This window comes from Moschus berezovskii, chromosome 23 (assembly GCF_049115385.1).
Source record: "Moschus berezovskii isolate FMDL1 chromosome 23, NW_MosBer_1.0, whole genome shotgun sequence".
In the NCBI taxonomy this organism is placed as follows: Eukaryota; Metazoa; Chordata; class Mammalia; order Artiodactyla; family Moschidae; genus Moschus; species Moschus berezovskii.
The window spans coordinates 59,496,097-59,511,999 of NC_142482.1; the positions used below are offsets into that span (position 1 = coordinate 59,496,097).

A 15,903-nucleotide genomic window follows, 5' to 3' on the forward strand; every position below is an offset into this window, starting at 1 on the left:
AGCTACAAAAACAATATTTTTATGTATAATTTCTGCTCATTCCGAATGTCCCAGTGGCTCGTCTATGCCCTTGGAGAGAGTCAAGAAATGTTCTGCTGGCCCCAAGTTCTGTTTCCCACATCATGAGTCCACGCTCCATTCTCAGAGGTCTTGGAGGCATAGTCAGCACCAACCGGCAAGTTTTCCAGCAGGTTCCTGGCACTTTCTCCTGAGTCTCCTGGTCTTCCCAGTTCAGGCCATTGTCTATAAACTAAAGTCGCTCATTCCCACTTTTTTTTTTGTTACAGTTTCCCTGTGCTGTGCTAAGCCGCTTCACTCGTGGACCATAGCCCACGCGGCTCTTCTGCCCATAGGATTCTCCAGGCAAGAGTCCTGGAGCGGGTTGCCATGCCCTCCTCCCGATTTCCCTGACAGTCCCCCAGATACTCTTCTGCTTCTCTGAGCTCTTCAAACAGGTGTGTCTCAAGTACTGTTTAAGGCGTACAAGCATGTGTGACTTTGTGCCTTGACGTTTGACTTGCCTCACAATAATTAACCTAAATGCAGACCTCCCGAAAGGCAAGAGCCGGAGTTTTCTTTCGTGTTGTTTTGTTTTTCATTTCCTTTTTCCTTATGTTTCCCTCTGGGCCCCAGAGAAGACAGCTGATTTTAAGTGAGGGTCTGCATTATATGAGTCGCTGAGCCATGCGCTTCACTGGGTTTCCACCTAATTCTCCAGACTCCCCCGCGCCAGGCACAGAGCCTTGAGGTCAAACGCGAAGTAAGCACTCCATAAATGCACACAATGCGTGGATGAATGGGTTATGTATTAAGCTATTTTCTCTCAGCTTCAAATTAGCCTTCAGGGCTCTGCTGTGTGAAGCTGGGGGCTCTTTGCATTCACATTTCTACTTTGCCACCTGCCAGAGATGCGCCAGAAAGAGACGGGCTGAGCGGGAGAAGGGACTTCTCCTTCTTACACTCCTGCTGATGCTTGAGCGCGTCCCCTGCTGAAGGCCTATCACCTGGCAGTGGCAGCTAGTTCCAGAGTCCAACTCTCTTCTGTACCTTCCTAGAATCAGCTGAAGCTCAGCTCTGCCGGCCCCACAGCTTCTGTTGCGATGGTAACTCAGAGGGTGGCACCCCTTCCCAGGCTGCCTGCATCTCAGCCCTTCAATGGCTCTGCTGTCAAACTTCCACATTCTAACAACCTTCACCTCTGTCCTGTCTGCTCACAGCTCTTAGGGGGTAGCTTCTTCCTCATTGGTGTTTTGTTTTGTTGCTTTTCTGGTTCTCTAACAACTGCTTGTGAGAGTTGGACTATAAAGAAAGCTGAGCACCGAAGAACTGATGCTTTTGAACTGTGGTGTTGGAGAAGACTCTTGAGAGTCCCTTGGACTCATTCAACTGCTCGACCTTGCCTCTTTTCCGTTTATTTATCCAACCAGCTGAGATATGTGGTTTGTGGGCATATCCATTGTGATCAAACCAGTCCATCCTAAAGGAAATCAGTCCTGAATATTCATTGGAAGGACTGATGCTGAAGCTGAAACTCCAATAATGTAGCCACTGGATGTGAAGAGCTGACTCATTTGAAAAGACCCTGATGCTGGGAACGATTGAGGGTGAAGAAAGATTGAGGGAAATAAAGAGGTGGAGAAGAGGACGACAGAGGATGAGGCGGCTGGATGGCATCACCGACTCTGTGGACATGAGTTTGAGTGAACTCTGGGGGTTGGTGATGGACGGAGAGGCCTGGCGGACAGCGGTCCATGGGGTCGCAAAGAGTCGGACACGACTGAGCGACTGAACTGAACTGAACAACTGCTTAACAAATACCCTGTATTAAATTTTCTGTTGAAATAACTGATGGGATTTCTGAATTTCTGACTGGACCTGGACTGAAGGAATGAATGACAATCTTGAGAGACAGGCCTGGTCACCCTCATTTCACAGATAGGAAAATAAAGACTCAGAGAGGCGGTGTTGACTTATCCAAGTTTCAGTTCAGTTCAGTCGCTCAGTCGTGTCTGACTCTTTGCGACCCCATGAATCACAGCACACCAGGCCTCCCTCTCCATCACCAACTCCTGGAGTTCACTCAAACTCATGTCCACAGAGTCGGTGATGCCATCCAGCCATCTCACTCTCTGTCATCCCCGGCTCCTCCCACCCCCAATCCCTCCCAGCATCAGAGTCTTTTCCAGTGAGTCAACTCGTCGCATGAGGTGGCCAAAGTACTGGAGTTTCAGCTTTAGCATCAGTCCTTCCAATGAACACCCAGGACTGATCTCCTTTAGAATGGACTGGTTGGATCTCCTTGCAGTCCAAGGGACTCTCAAGTTTAAGAACTAGAAGATGGCAGAGTCAGGATTCAAACTCAGACTTAAAAACAAACAAACAGAAAGTCGCCACCCAGGATTGCACAGAGGCACGCACAAAGCAGAGCCTTGAAGGTGGATGTTAATGATCTGATTAGTAAGCCTGGGATATTCTGTGTGCAGGCCTGTGGCATCTGGCAGTTCTATTTCATAACTGGTTTCAATTTCAGCTTAGCTATGAGCTCACATTTGTTGGTGGGAGCATTCCAGACAGTTTAATCATCCACACTGCTGACCTGGAAGAGGCATAATTGTCTGCGGTATCTGCTGTGGAAACGATCACTAGGCTATTTAGCCCTACAAATCTAATCTGCGTGCACTTTTATTTGATGAAACTCCTATGATCTGGTCACTCATTTCCTGGAGGGATAAGCCATTTTCTCTGATGCCCGTTTTACTTGTTCATCTGCATGTTTGTGCCCTCCTGGCATTTATTTCCGTTTGGAATGTGGGAGCAGGGCTTAAGGAGACAGTTTTTCCCGCTACATATTTGGCCCTCAGTATTAAAAAAGAGGCTGACCAACAGAGGCTTAGAAAAGTGCTTCCTCAAGATTGTGAACAAATTCAAGTTGCGATTTGAGGAAAGATAAAAGGGGATAAGCATGTGTCGATTAGCTAATTATCAGGCACAGAATCACACTGTGTTGATCAATATTTTAAAGGCATAGCTGGAGAGAATAAAGTGAGGCCAGAAGAAGGGAAGAAAACGTCTCGCTGGTACTGGAAAAATACTATTGTGAAGAAAATCATCTTAATAAGGAACAAAGTCACAAAGAAAGCAGCGGGTTGCTTCTCTCTGAGGATGTGACTATAAAACAGAAAGAAAGACTGCTTAAAAAGTGCTTAGGGCTTTGGTGATCTTTCCTAGCAGTTATTTCAATTTTATACTTGAGAGTGAATTTTATTAAATTTTTTTTTGAGAACGAATGTTATCCTTTCGAGTGAACGTGCAGTCTGCAGTTGTCTCGGGGACGATGGCGTCTATTCCTTCTGTCCCCCAAGGCCACCCTCACACACTTAAAGCCTCTTCTCTGTTGACTGACATTTTCACTCGAGCACTTCGCATGCTCTGTAAGAAATATTTTTTATTTTCTTGTAAACCTCTGCCTTTCCTCTACTAGATGCTTCAAGGCAAGCTGCCCAGACTCACAGCCCAGCATCATGTGCTAAGGTTATAGTACGTGGGACTCCCCTGGTGGTCCAGTGGCTAAATCTTCTTGCTTCCACTGCTGGGTGCACAGGTTCGATTCCCGGTCGGGGAACTAAGATCCCACATGCCAGTTGGCATGGCCAAAAACCAAAATAAATAAGAAAACAAAGACATTCATAAGAAAAAGATTATACTAGGTTCCAAGTAGCAGTTTGTTGAATGAATAATAGGGATTATATACAGTAAACTTACCGAGAACTCGAAAGCCAGATTTCTCAACTTTGTCGCTATGGACGTTTTGGGTCAGAAATCCTTTTTGAGGGAAATCCTTCTTTTTTTTTTTTTCCTGTGCACTGTAGAATATTAGCTACACTTCTAACCTACTAGACCCCAGTAGCATCCCAGCCCCAAGTTCAACAAAAATGGTTAACGGATTTTACTAAATACCCTCTTGGGAATGAACTCACCTGGTAAAGAACCACTGCTTTGAAGAATTGCGTCTACAGAATCAGCTACCAAAATAAAGGAGTGGGCTGCATTTGTAAAGCAGGTCTCCTTACATAGTGTGAGAGTTGACTGAAGATCAGGGAGGGGGGTTTTTCCTTGGACACTTGCCCTGGGTAATTTTGACCAGATAAAAACGGGATTATCTGAATTTGGATCTTCTCAAAGAATAAAACTGGGGAGTTAATGAGAGTGGTGTTCCTGGGCTTCAAGGGCTGCTGCTGCTGCTGCTAAGTCACTTCAGTCGTGTCCGACTCTGTGTGACCCCATAGACGGCAGCCCCCCAGGCTCCCCCGTCCCTGGGATTCTCCAGGCAAGAACACTGGAGTCGGTTGCCATTTCCTTCTCCAATGTGTGAAAGTGAAAAGTGAAAGTGAAGTTGCTCAGTTGTGTCCGACCCATAGTGACCCCACGGACTGCAGCCTACCAGGCTCCTCCATCCATGGGATTTTCTAGGCAAGGGTACTGGAGTGGCTTGCCATTGCCTTCTCTGGGCTTCAAGGGCAGAGGTAAATATTTCTTCCCGACACTTCACTGGACGGCAGCGAATGAACCGAGAAAAGAGGAGAAGCCCAGGGTGAGACGTATGATCTCTTCGCCGAATTTTGTTCCTTAGCCTCTAAGCTCTACCTCTGTGCTGTCTGCTCAGTCCTCCTGTGTGGCGACCGCCCGAGACAGGGCAGCAGTTGCAGTGGGAGAGGGTAACGCCCCCCAGGCTGCCCCGCTGCTCCCACGCCCCGGGGAAAGGAGTGCCTGGAAGGCAGCCTCCTCCAAACAGCGGACACTAACTCCCCAGGGAGAAGGGTGAAGGAGCAGCTGGGGAAGCAGCCAGGAGCATCTGCCTTCTCGCTAAGGGCGGTGGCGGTCAGGAGCATCTGCCTTCTCGCTAAGGGTGGTGGCGGTCACGAGCACCCTGGCACTGGCTCTGCCCCTTCGCTGCAGTAGAAGAGACTTGGGAAGACAGGGGTGGCCTAGCGTGTGTGGGGTCGTGCACACCTCAGTGCCAGAGCCACTCTGGCACCTTCAGATCCGCTGATGGCCTGTGCTTTCCCGGGATGGGCTGGGCTCAGGCAGTCATCCGGGAGAGGGTGAGCTGGCCTGGGGCGTTTCTGGCCAGTGTTGGGCTCTCACCGCTGGAATCAGGGCAAGGAAACAAAACCCAATGGCACCGCCTTGGGAAGTGCAATTCCTCTCCAAGGTCGGTGGGGCTTGATGGAGCCAGCCGGGTGCACCGGGCTGGGCTCCCTGCTGATGTGTCTCAGGCACACACGTGTCCCCAAGTCCTCGAGTCCACAGCAGTCGCTCTGCTCCCTGCAGTCTCTGTGCTGCTGGTTGGGTGGTTTGAGGGACACAGAGAGGACAAGTCTCGTGCTGCTGGTCCCATTTTCCAAATGTCATAGCTCTGCCTGTTGTTGTTGCTGAGTCACTAAGTCACATCTGACTCTTTGTGACCCAGTTGCCTGCAGCACACCAGGCTTCCCTGTCCTTCACCATCTCCCAGAGTTTGGTCAAACTCATGTCCATTGAGTTGGTGATGCCACCCAACCATCTAAACCTCTGTCGCCCTCTTCTCCCTTTGCCTTCAATGCTCCCCAGCATCAGGGTCTTTTCCAAAGAGTCGGCTCTTTGCATCGGGTGGCCAAGTATTGGAGCTTCAGCTTCAGCATCAGTCCTTCCAGTGAATATACAGGGTTGATTTCCTTTAGGATGGACTGGTTTGATCACAGTGGACATGCCCACAAACCACATATCTCAGCTGGTTGGGTAAATAAATGGAAAAGACGCAAGGTCGAGCAGTTCAATGAGAGCAGGAGGGAAGCTGGACTTTCACGTCGGCTGCTGGTGGGTGCCAGCAGTCACTTGGGAAGCCCGAGTTTTGAAGCCAGTGACTAATTTCCCCTGCACTTGGAAGACTCTTCGGAAAGGTGTTAGCACATATGAACTTTATCATCATCATAACAGAGGTATTTGCTTTGGCACTTAGGATGGAGTTTCTGAGTGTGGATGAGAATCTAGTCTCAGGCCAAATATTATCAGATGTACCTCTGCTGTCTTTCAGAATTCTTCTGAAAATAAAGCGAAATGGACAGATCTTGCTTGCGGCTTCTTCCTTGAGGTTGGGTGGCTACTAGCTTCGCAAGCTTGTGCTCTGTTCACCGTGAGGGCCTAGTTGTGCATGGACCTGAAAGTCTGCCTTCTTACATGGCTGGGTTTTGATGGGGTGTTTTAATTTTCTTGTGTGATTCCTATGATAACATTCAACGGTCATTGTGGATCCTTGAAAAAAAAAAAAAGATGATGGGAAGGCTTCCGTGAGATGCCATGGCTGGAAATCCATTACCATGGCAACACAAAATTAATTTCCTCTTTTCTGTCCTTGACGTGCTGTGGTGTGTTCCTTTCCCCCTTGCCCCGTCCTCTTTCCCCGCCTTTGAAGAGAAAGAAATGACTTACGAGGTGGTAAATGCATCCCAGCTAGTTGTTCTGTTATTTCCTGGTCTCTCCTTTTTCCCCACCTGTCAAATCTTATTATTGTAGAATAGCACGGCAAAGCTCCCCGATGGGCCATTGTATTTCAAATAATAGCAGTTCTGCCCCCATTCCAGTCTCCTCGGTCAGCATTTCATTGGGAATTGACTCATCCAGCCAAGGTGGGTATGTGATCTGGACTTTTGTTTCTTCAGCGTGGTTATGTAGAAAAGTGAAAGTGTGAAAGTGTTAATCACTCAGTCCTGTCCGACTCTTTATGAGCCCGTGGTCTGTATAGCCTGCCGGGCTCCTCTGTCCATATAATCCTCTAGGCAAGAATACCTGAATGGGTAGCCAATCTCTTCTCCAGGGGATCTTCTTGATCCAGGGATTGAACCCGGGTCTTCACTTTGCAGGATGATTCTCAACCATCTGAGCCACCAGGGAAGCCCTGGATACATATACTGGGTGTTCAAAAATGCTTAAAGATGGTTCCCAATCTCAGACACAACGAAAAGCAATGAACACCATCACAGTGGAACAGCTACTGTTTGTAACACTCAGGGCAAGAATGCCTACAGCCCACAGCCTGCCTGTAAGCTGGGCGAATGCATTTTTGAGTGTGAAGGTAGGTTTTGGCTGCCAAATTCAAAATTCTGTATCCTTTATCTTGTTTACTTCTAACTGCAAAAGAAACAGGATTCATTGGAACTCATTACTGACAGATACAGGGTGTGAACCTGCACCCCCTTTTGGCCTCTGAATTCCATTCCCCAGGGATAACCGGAGCCTGGCTTCTACGAGCTTAGGAGGAGGTAGTTTTTTATATTATAAACATTTGAGGTCAAAAAGAGATTAAAAAGCAATGAAGATAAGCTTTCACCGAAAACACCTTGCCAAACGTCTCAAGGGAATAAACAACCCATCGGAAGCTCTTCCGATTGATCTTTTGCATCCCAAGAGTAGAGGGACGATAAACACCAAATGCAGTTGTACTGTGTGTTACCATGGGGAGATGACACACGCTGAGCTCAGCTATTCAGTCGTGGCTGACTCTTTGCGGCCCAAGGGACTGGGGCCTGCCAGGCTCCTCTGTCCGCGGGATTTCCCAGGTAAGAATACTGGAGTGGGTTGCCATTTCCTCCTCCAGGGAATCTTCCCCATGTAGGGACCGAACCCGCATCTCTTGTGTCTCCTGCATTGGCAGGTGGGTTCTTTACCATTAGTGCCACCTGGGAAGACCTGGGGGTATCACGGTGCCACACAAAGTCTTAACATGAGCGTACAAACAAACTTGAATTTGTCTTGCCACAGACAGTGCCTGTTAGCGGCTGAAGAATGGGAAATGCCACTCAACTTCTCATTCATTTTACTGAGGACCCGATACACAGCCTTGGGGAAACACGGACGAACCAGAAAAGGCTTCCACTTTCATCTGGAGTATAATGCTTCCATCACCTAATCATGATATTACATGGCCGAAACATAAACTCAATAAAAGATACACACGTACTCTCAATCTTTTATAGTCAACATAGAGTCACGCGGTCTTTTGTGTGCAAGCCGTGTCTGCCACACACTCACCCCACATTACCTGGCCTGATCCCTTTGCAGGTTAAAGTCAGTCTTAGCGGTGGGGTTCATAGCTTCAACTTCCACCACTGCAGTCAAAACACAGACACAGAGAACCTTCCTCGTTCTGCACCTTGATAATCACTCCTGACTCCAGCTCCCCTTTCCCACCCCAACAGCCACAAATCACTGCTTCAGCAACATAATTCTGTCATCTTGAGAAAGTTACATATGTGGAACCTTACAGTATGTAAGTGTTCTTTTTAACTTGTCATATATATATTAAAATATAAAAATACTTGCACATTTATTTTTAATTGGGTATAGTGGACTTACAATATTGTATTATATTAGTTTTCTGCATACAGCATAGTCATTCAATATTTTTAGACATCATAAAATGATCAGCACATATGCAACCTTTTAAGATTGGATTTTTTCTTTCTCCAAGTGGCCCTGGAGACCCATTCAGGTGGCCATGTATCTCAGGAGCTTTTTTCTTCATGTGGATATTTCACAGCCTAGCTACACACCTGTCCTTCGTGTGGAAAGACATCTGTCCAGTTTGAGGCCATTACAAATAAAGCTGTCATGATCTTTCACACACAGATCTTTGTGTGAACATAGTCTTCACTTCTCTGGGGTATATACCCAGGACTGAGGTTCCTGGGTTCCACGATAAGCGTATGTTCGGTTTTACAAGAAACAGCCTGTTTTCCAGAGTGGCTGTGCATTGTACATTCCCTCCAGCAAGGTAGGCAGGTTCTCCTGGGAGAAGGTTGCTCCCTGGGAGAAATCAGGGGAGGGGCTTGTGGTCAATATGGGGTCAACAACTTCTATGCCCACTCAACCTTCCAGGTTCAGGCAAAACTCCCTCCATGACATGAGATGACTGTTACCAGGAAGATCGAATCCTGGAAGCCATGAGTTGGACATGCAGCAGTGGCTCATTGCTGTTAACGGGTGTCAGGGAGGGTGGCTTGGGTGGCCAGCTGCGATGGGGGTTTCCTTTCTCAGCCTCCCCTGTCTCCTTCCCATCACTGTCTTCAAGACCCCAAGATGGTTTTGGCCACACTCTGTCACACCGAGGCTGGCAGAATTCTTAAGACTCGTTTCCCCTGTGCTTCTAGTATGAGATCAATTTATTAAACATTTCTTCTCGCTCAAGTACTGCTTTCCCCACACTTGGTAAGAAACTGTCTACTGCTGCCTCCAATCCCCCATCAGAGCCACACTACAAAACATCAATTTACACTTTTCCTTGATGGTCTATCTTAGTCTGTAGGGCTGTCATAACAAAATACCACAGATCGAGTGGCTGAAATGACAAACAAATGCTTATTTCTCAAAGTTCTGGGGACTGGGAGTCCAAGGTCAGGATGCCAGCTGATTTGGGGCCTGGTGGGAGCGCTCTTCCAGGTTTGCAGACTTCTCTATGTGTCCTCACCCAGCAGAGGCAGAGACAGCATCCACTCTGGTCTCCTCCTCTTAGAAGGACACTAATCCCATCATGGGTCCCCAGCCTCCTGACCTCATCGAACCCGAATTACCTCCAAATACTATCACCTTATGGGCTTCCTCAGTACCACAGTGGTAAAGAATCCACCTGCTAATGCAGAAGACATGGATGGGAAGATCCTCTGGAGGAAGAAATGGCAACCTACTCCAGTCTTCTTGCCTGGGAAAATCCCATGGACAGACGAGCCTGGCAGGCTACAGTCCATGGGGTTGCAGAGAGTCAGACACGACTGAGAACACACACACACAGCACACACACACCCCTGTCACATCGGGGTTTAGAGCCTCTGCACGCACGCGCCCCTGTCACATCGGGGTTTAGAGCCTCTGCACGCACGCGCCCCTGTCACATCGGGGTTTAGAGCCTCTGCACGCACGCGCCCCTGTCACATCGGGGTTTAGAGCCTCTGCACGCACCCCTGTCAAGTGAATTCTGAGGGGACATATTCAGTACATAACACGTGTGAAGACCGTCCTCTTCATGGTTAGCTTTCAGCAAAGGGGGCAGAGAGTGACACTGTTTCTGAGTCTGACCACCCTGATTTAGAATCAGCATGAGTGCCCCACGAAGGCCCTGGAACGAGGAGGGAAGTGTTCAAGGGGGACCACAGACTCATTTTTATCCGAGAATTAGAGATATTCTAATTTTCTACTTAGAGATATTCATGCTCAAAATTCTCCAAGCCAGGCTTCAGCAATATGTGAACCATGAACTCCCAGATGTTCAAGCAGGTTTTAGAAAAGGCAGAGGCACCAGAGATCAAATTGCCAACATCCGCTGGATCATGGAGAAAGCAAGAGAGTTCCAGAAAAACATCTATTTCTGCTTCATTGACTATGCCAAAGCCTTTGACTGTGTGGATCACAATAAACTGTGGAACATTCTGAAAGAGATGGGAATACCAGACCACCTGACCTGCTTCTTGAGAAACCTGTATGCAGGTCAGGAAGCAACAGTCAGAACTGTACATGGAACAACAGACTGGTTCCAAATAGGAAAAGGAGTACGTCAAGGCTGTATATTGTCACCCTGCTTATTTAACTTATATGCAGAGTACATCATGAGGAACGCTGGGCTGGAAGAAGCACAAGCTGGAATCAAGATTGCCGGGAGAAATATCAATAACCTCAGATATGCAGATGACACTACCCTATGGCAGAAAGTGAAGAGGAACTCAAAAGCCTCTTGATGAAAGTGAAAGAGGAGAGTGAAAAGGTTGGCTTGAAGCTCAACATTCAGAAAACAAAGATCATGGCATCTGGTCCCATCACTTCATGGGAAATAGATGGGAAAAACAGTGGAAACAGTGTCAGACTTTATTTTTTGGGCTCCAAAATCACTGCTGATGCTGATTGCAGCCAGGAAATTAAAAGACGCTTACTCCTTGGAAGGAAAGTTATAACCAACCTAGATAGTATATTAAAAAGCAGAGACATTACTTTGCCAACAAAGGTCTGTCTAGTCAAGGCTATGGTTTTTCCCGTGGTCATGTATGGATGTGAGAGTTGGACTGTGAAGAAAGCTGATCGCCGAAGAATTGATGCTTTTGAACTGTGGTGTTGGAGAAGACTCTTGAGAGTCCCTTGGACTGCAAGGAGATCCAACCAGTCCATTCTAAAGGAGATCAATCCTGGGTGTTCATTGGAAGGACTGATGCTAAAGCTGAAACTCCAATACTTTGGCCACCTCATGAGACGAGTTGACTCACTGGAAAAGACTCTGATGCTGGGAAAGGTTGGGGGCGGGAGGAGAAGGGGACGACAGAGAATGAGATGGCTGGATGGCATCACCAACTCTGTGGACATGAGTTTGAGTGAACTCCGGGAGTTGGTGATGGACAGGGAGGCCTGGTGTGCTGTGATTCATGGGGTCGCGGAGAGTCGGACACGACTGAGCAACTGAACTGAACTGAATATTATCTCCAGGACACGCAGTTGACTCTTCCTAAGGAGACCATGGAGCTTTCCTGAGAAGGTGTCTGTTCTTGTTTAGTCACTCAGTCATGTTCTACTCTCTGTGACCCCATGGACTGCTGCACTCCAGGCTTCCCTGTCCTTCACTATCTCCCTGAGTTTGCTCAGATTCATGTCCATTGAGTCAGTGAAGCTATCTAACCATCTCATCCTCTGCTGTCCCCTTCTCCTGCCTTCAGTCTTTCCCAGCATCAGGGCCTTTTCTAGAGTCAGTTCTTTGCATCAGGTGGCCAAAGTATTGGAGCTTCAACTTCAGCATCAGTTCTTTCAATGAATATTCAGGGTTGATTTCCCTTAGGATTGATTAGTTTGACCTCCTTGCTGCCCAAGGGACTCTCAGGAGTCTTCTCCTGACAAGGTGGAGAGGTTACTTAATGGGAGTTTCTACCAGGATGTCTTGTACTGATCAGGGAAACAAAATTCCTCATTCCTAGAACTACAAACCACTTCCCCCCCCGCCAGCATCTCTCACATTATGCGATGAAGCCAGAAGGAGTCTGCTGGACGTTCCAACTCTGCAATAGAGCTCTCCCTGATGGGAAAGAGGGAGGAGTTTCTCATCTTCGGGGCATGGACCACCCAGGAGTAGGAGCTTGTGGCATGAATGACCCAGGTCTGCAAGCACTCACTGCCAGATGCCAGAGGAGAGAAGAACCAGCTGCCTTTGGTTTGGACCCTCTGCCAGCAAAATAAATTTGTAATTGAGAAGAGGAATCATTTCTCTGCTTCCTGGATCAACGCAATCCTATTATATTTTCCTCCTGTTTAAAGGATTAAAAATACTTCTGCTAAAAATATAAAAAGAATTCTGTTGGAAGGTGGCAAACTGAAATGAAAAATAAGATGGGAAAGTTGACTTCAGACTGATAAATGAGAGCCATGCATTGCTGAATAACCACGACCTTCTTACTCCCACAGGACTGCACACAAGTTCGGGGCCGCCCGTGAGCTGATCAAATGAAGTTTCAGGCAGGCCTGACTCAACACCTTACCCGTCTCCTTCACGCCATTGCTGGAACCATTTGGATATCTTTCAGCCTTTTCTTGCCATCTGCTCGTGTGTTTTCAGAACATAGCATTTAAAACCCGTTACTGTATGGAAACATTACCAGACAAAACTGGTGAAACTAGAGAAATGCTGCTACCTTTGCCCAGGCTTAAGCCTCAGAGAAATGGAAAGAAAAGTCCTGGGCTAGGAAGTTTTTTTTCTGAGGTAAGGGGACGTAAATAATAGACGCTCACAACAGTTTGTAACTGTGAAAGACTGGAAGCAACCTAAATATTTATTAGAAGGAGAATGCATATAATTGTAGTCTACGCACAAATGGTGCATTCTACAGCTGTGAAAGTGAATTCACCAAAGCTACACGTCCGAGCTCTCCTGGAACAATGCAATACACTGATTTCAAAATGAACTAATTCAACTGTCGTTAGTTCCGTACATTTTAGGTTAGATGTTTCTATGTTGTCATATTGCCTGCCTACAACACTATTTTGTATCCTCTCTTCAGACCCTTAAACGCCGTGTTTGCTGTGCTGGTGATGGCCTTCAGCGCCACGTTGAACAGAAGCGGTGATGATGAGCACTGTCATTTGCCTGATTCTTGGTTTTAAAGAGAATGCTTCCAACGTTTCACCGTTCAATGGGATGCTCACTGTAGAAGACTATTTTAGGTGCATTTCTTTAAAGAGCAGGGAGCTGATTTTCAAAATCCAAACTGGCAGACCCGCAAAAAATTAAAAATAGAACTATCATATGATTTAGCAATTCTACTTCTGGGAGTCCATCCAAAGGAAACACAAACGCTAACTTGGAAAGGAGATCTGTACCACCATGTTCATGGCGGCATCACTTACAACAGTCCAGACATGGAAGCATCTTCAATGCCCACTGGTGGATGCAGGGATAAACAAGTCGTGATTTTATATAATCAGCCATTGAAAACTGTGAGACAACAATGTTTGTTGTTTTAAGCTGCTAAATTTTAGGGTAATTTATTATGCAACAATAGGAAACAAATGCATTCTTATTTCAAATTAGATATTTTTATCATCCTTACAGTCATTGCTTATTTAAATTTATCCATTCTTTTGTCCCAGTCCATCTTGCAATTCAGAACTTATTTCTGGGATCATTTTACTTCTTTCTGAAGTGTCCCTTAGAAAGTTCCATTACTGAGAGTCTTTCCGTGGCAAACTCTAGATTTTGTTTGTCCAAAGAAGTCTTTAATTTCCTCCTGTTTTCGCATGGTAGTACCTAAATACAGACGTCAAGGTCGATTGCTCTTTTCTCTTCTGAGTATGCGGATGTCACTGTATTAAACTCTGCTAGCATTCTAAATAGAATTTCTTGCTGTGTGATTTTTCTCTCTCCTTACACCAGTTACTTTTTCCTTTGTTAACTTGTGATTTCATTCCAGGGGTCTAGTTGTGGTATTCTTTTTACGAATCCCACATGGAGTTTGTGTGCAGTGAATTTGGTGGTTTAGGTCTTTCATTAATTCTAGAAAATTCCAGTATTTTTCTTCAGAAATTGCCTTTTTCCCATTTTTTCTATTTTGTTTTGTAGCTGAAGCTTGTGTCTCTTTATTTCTCCACGATGCATCTTGAACAATATCTCCAGCCCTTTTGTCCAGTTCATTAGTTCTCTCTAAGTTAGTGACCCACAGGATCTTCGTGTGAGAGGCAGGATTCTCTGTCTCTCTCTTTTAAGTTGCGGCAGGTGACTCACAGTTGTGGCATTCAGGATCTAGTTCCCTGACCAGGGACCGAACCTGCACTGGGATCACAGAATCTTAGCCACTGGATCACCAGGGAAGATCCCTCTCTCTAAGCTATTTTAAAATCTGTGTTCTAACCTAGCCATGAGAGTTTTTATTTCAACAATTAAATATTTTAAGGGCTTCTGTTTTATTCTTTTTCAAATCTTTCATTTTTTTTTTGACATTCTATTTTTTCCTTTCTCATGTTTTAGATTCTTTCACTTCTTTAAACAAATCACATGTTCTCTGTTTTCTAGTCTGTATCCTACATTTTCCAAATCTAACGTATTTAGGGGTAGAATTCTGCATTTTGTTTTTCTGCTGCCTTTCCCTCACGGTGGTTTATTTCCTTGTGGTTTTAAAGTTTGGATGGTAAGCCAAATCTTCAGAAATTGTGTGAAAGTTAAATTGAGAGTATGTGTTCCTCTGGAGAAAACTGACATTTTCTTCTGCTAACATGTCTCAGGTATTCCCAGGAAAGGCCCACTTTTAATGTGATTTCTAGATTTAGGATTTCCTGGATCATGAAGGGACTATACACTTGACCCTTGAAACTGTGTTGACATCAGGTCTGGAGCTCCTGGTTCTCAGAGAAGAGTTATTTCCTCCAGAGGCCACACAGAGTCAGATAAGTTTCTCATCCACTGTTTACTGGGGCTGTCACTCTTGGCAGGTCCTGGCGTCATGGTGGGCTCGACTCCCATTCTGCACAGCACAGGCCATGGTTACCAGAAACCCACCCCGCTGCTGAAGCCACGTTCTGGCTCGTGGAGACTGACGCGGGGCCTGAGCGCAGACACAGCCTCCGCGCCCTCCTGTACTCTGCCTTTGCGCTTTCTTTCCGTTTTGGCTCCCAGAGATCTCCCGTTCTTTCAGGCAAGCTCAGCTATGTATGTAGAAAGATCTGTGTCACAGTTTACCCACAGATTTTATAGCAAGACAGTTTTCCATCGGGTGGAGACCGCAGCGTGCCCATTCCAGGATGCACTGGTCATTTTTTATGGGCTGCCCTGGTTTCTTTCACCAGCGTCCGTTTATGGAGGCTTGTGGGCACAGGAGAGATCTCAGTGCACCAGGACCCTGTAGCAGGGCATTCATTCTCTAAAGTCTTCCTGAAAATCCCCGGGGCTCTGCCTGAGGGCTTTCTCTGGGTGTGGGAGTGAGCTTGTTCTGTCCACAGTCTAGCCAGACGTGCTGGGGAACCACCACGACACACAGAATTTGCCAGACCAACACTCCAGTTTCCTCTGCCTTCGGATCTGGCCGCCCCAAGGCGCGTCTCGCGGTCTCCCGGGGGCCCCGGAGGCCTGGGCTTCAGCTGCCCACAGCGGTCACCCGGGTCGGCTTCTGTTCCTCCCCCACTCGCATCTGCACTATCTTTTTGTTCTTTCCAGAACCATTTCTCAAATAAATTTCCACTTGATTCCTTGTGTCACTGGTCATTTCTCAGGAAACGCTATAACTTAAATCTACTCCTCTAACTTGTAACGACTATTGACGACGTATACGGTGCTAAATGTTGTGGACTCAAAGATAAAAGCAAAGAAATAGTTTTTAATCTTCAGAGTCGTTCATATTCAGGCCTCCTGCTTTC

At 46.6% G+C, this 15,903-nt stretch overlaps 1 protein-coding gene across 3 annotated transcripts in view; it reads right to left on the bottom strand.

Moving 5' to 3' along the window:
• The window catches only part of LY86 (lymphocyte antigen 86), a 45,785-nt gene that overhangs the window by 17,957 nt on the left and 11,925 nt on the right, over nt 1-15,903 (bottom strand). The window lies entirely within an intron of this gene.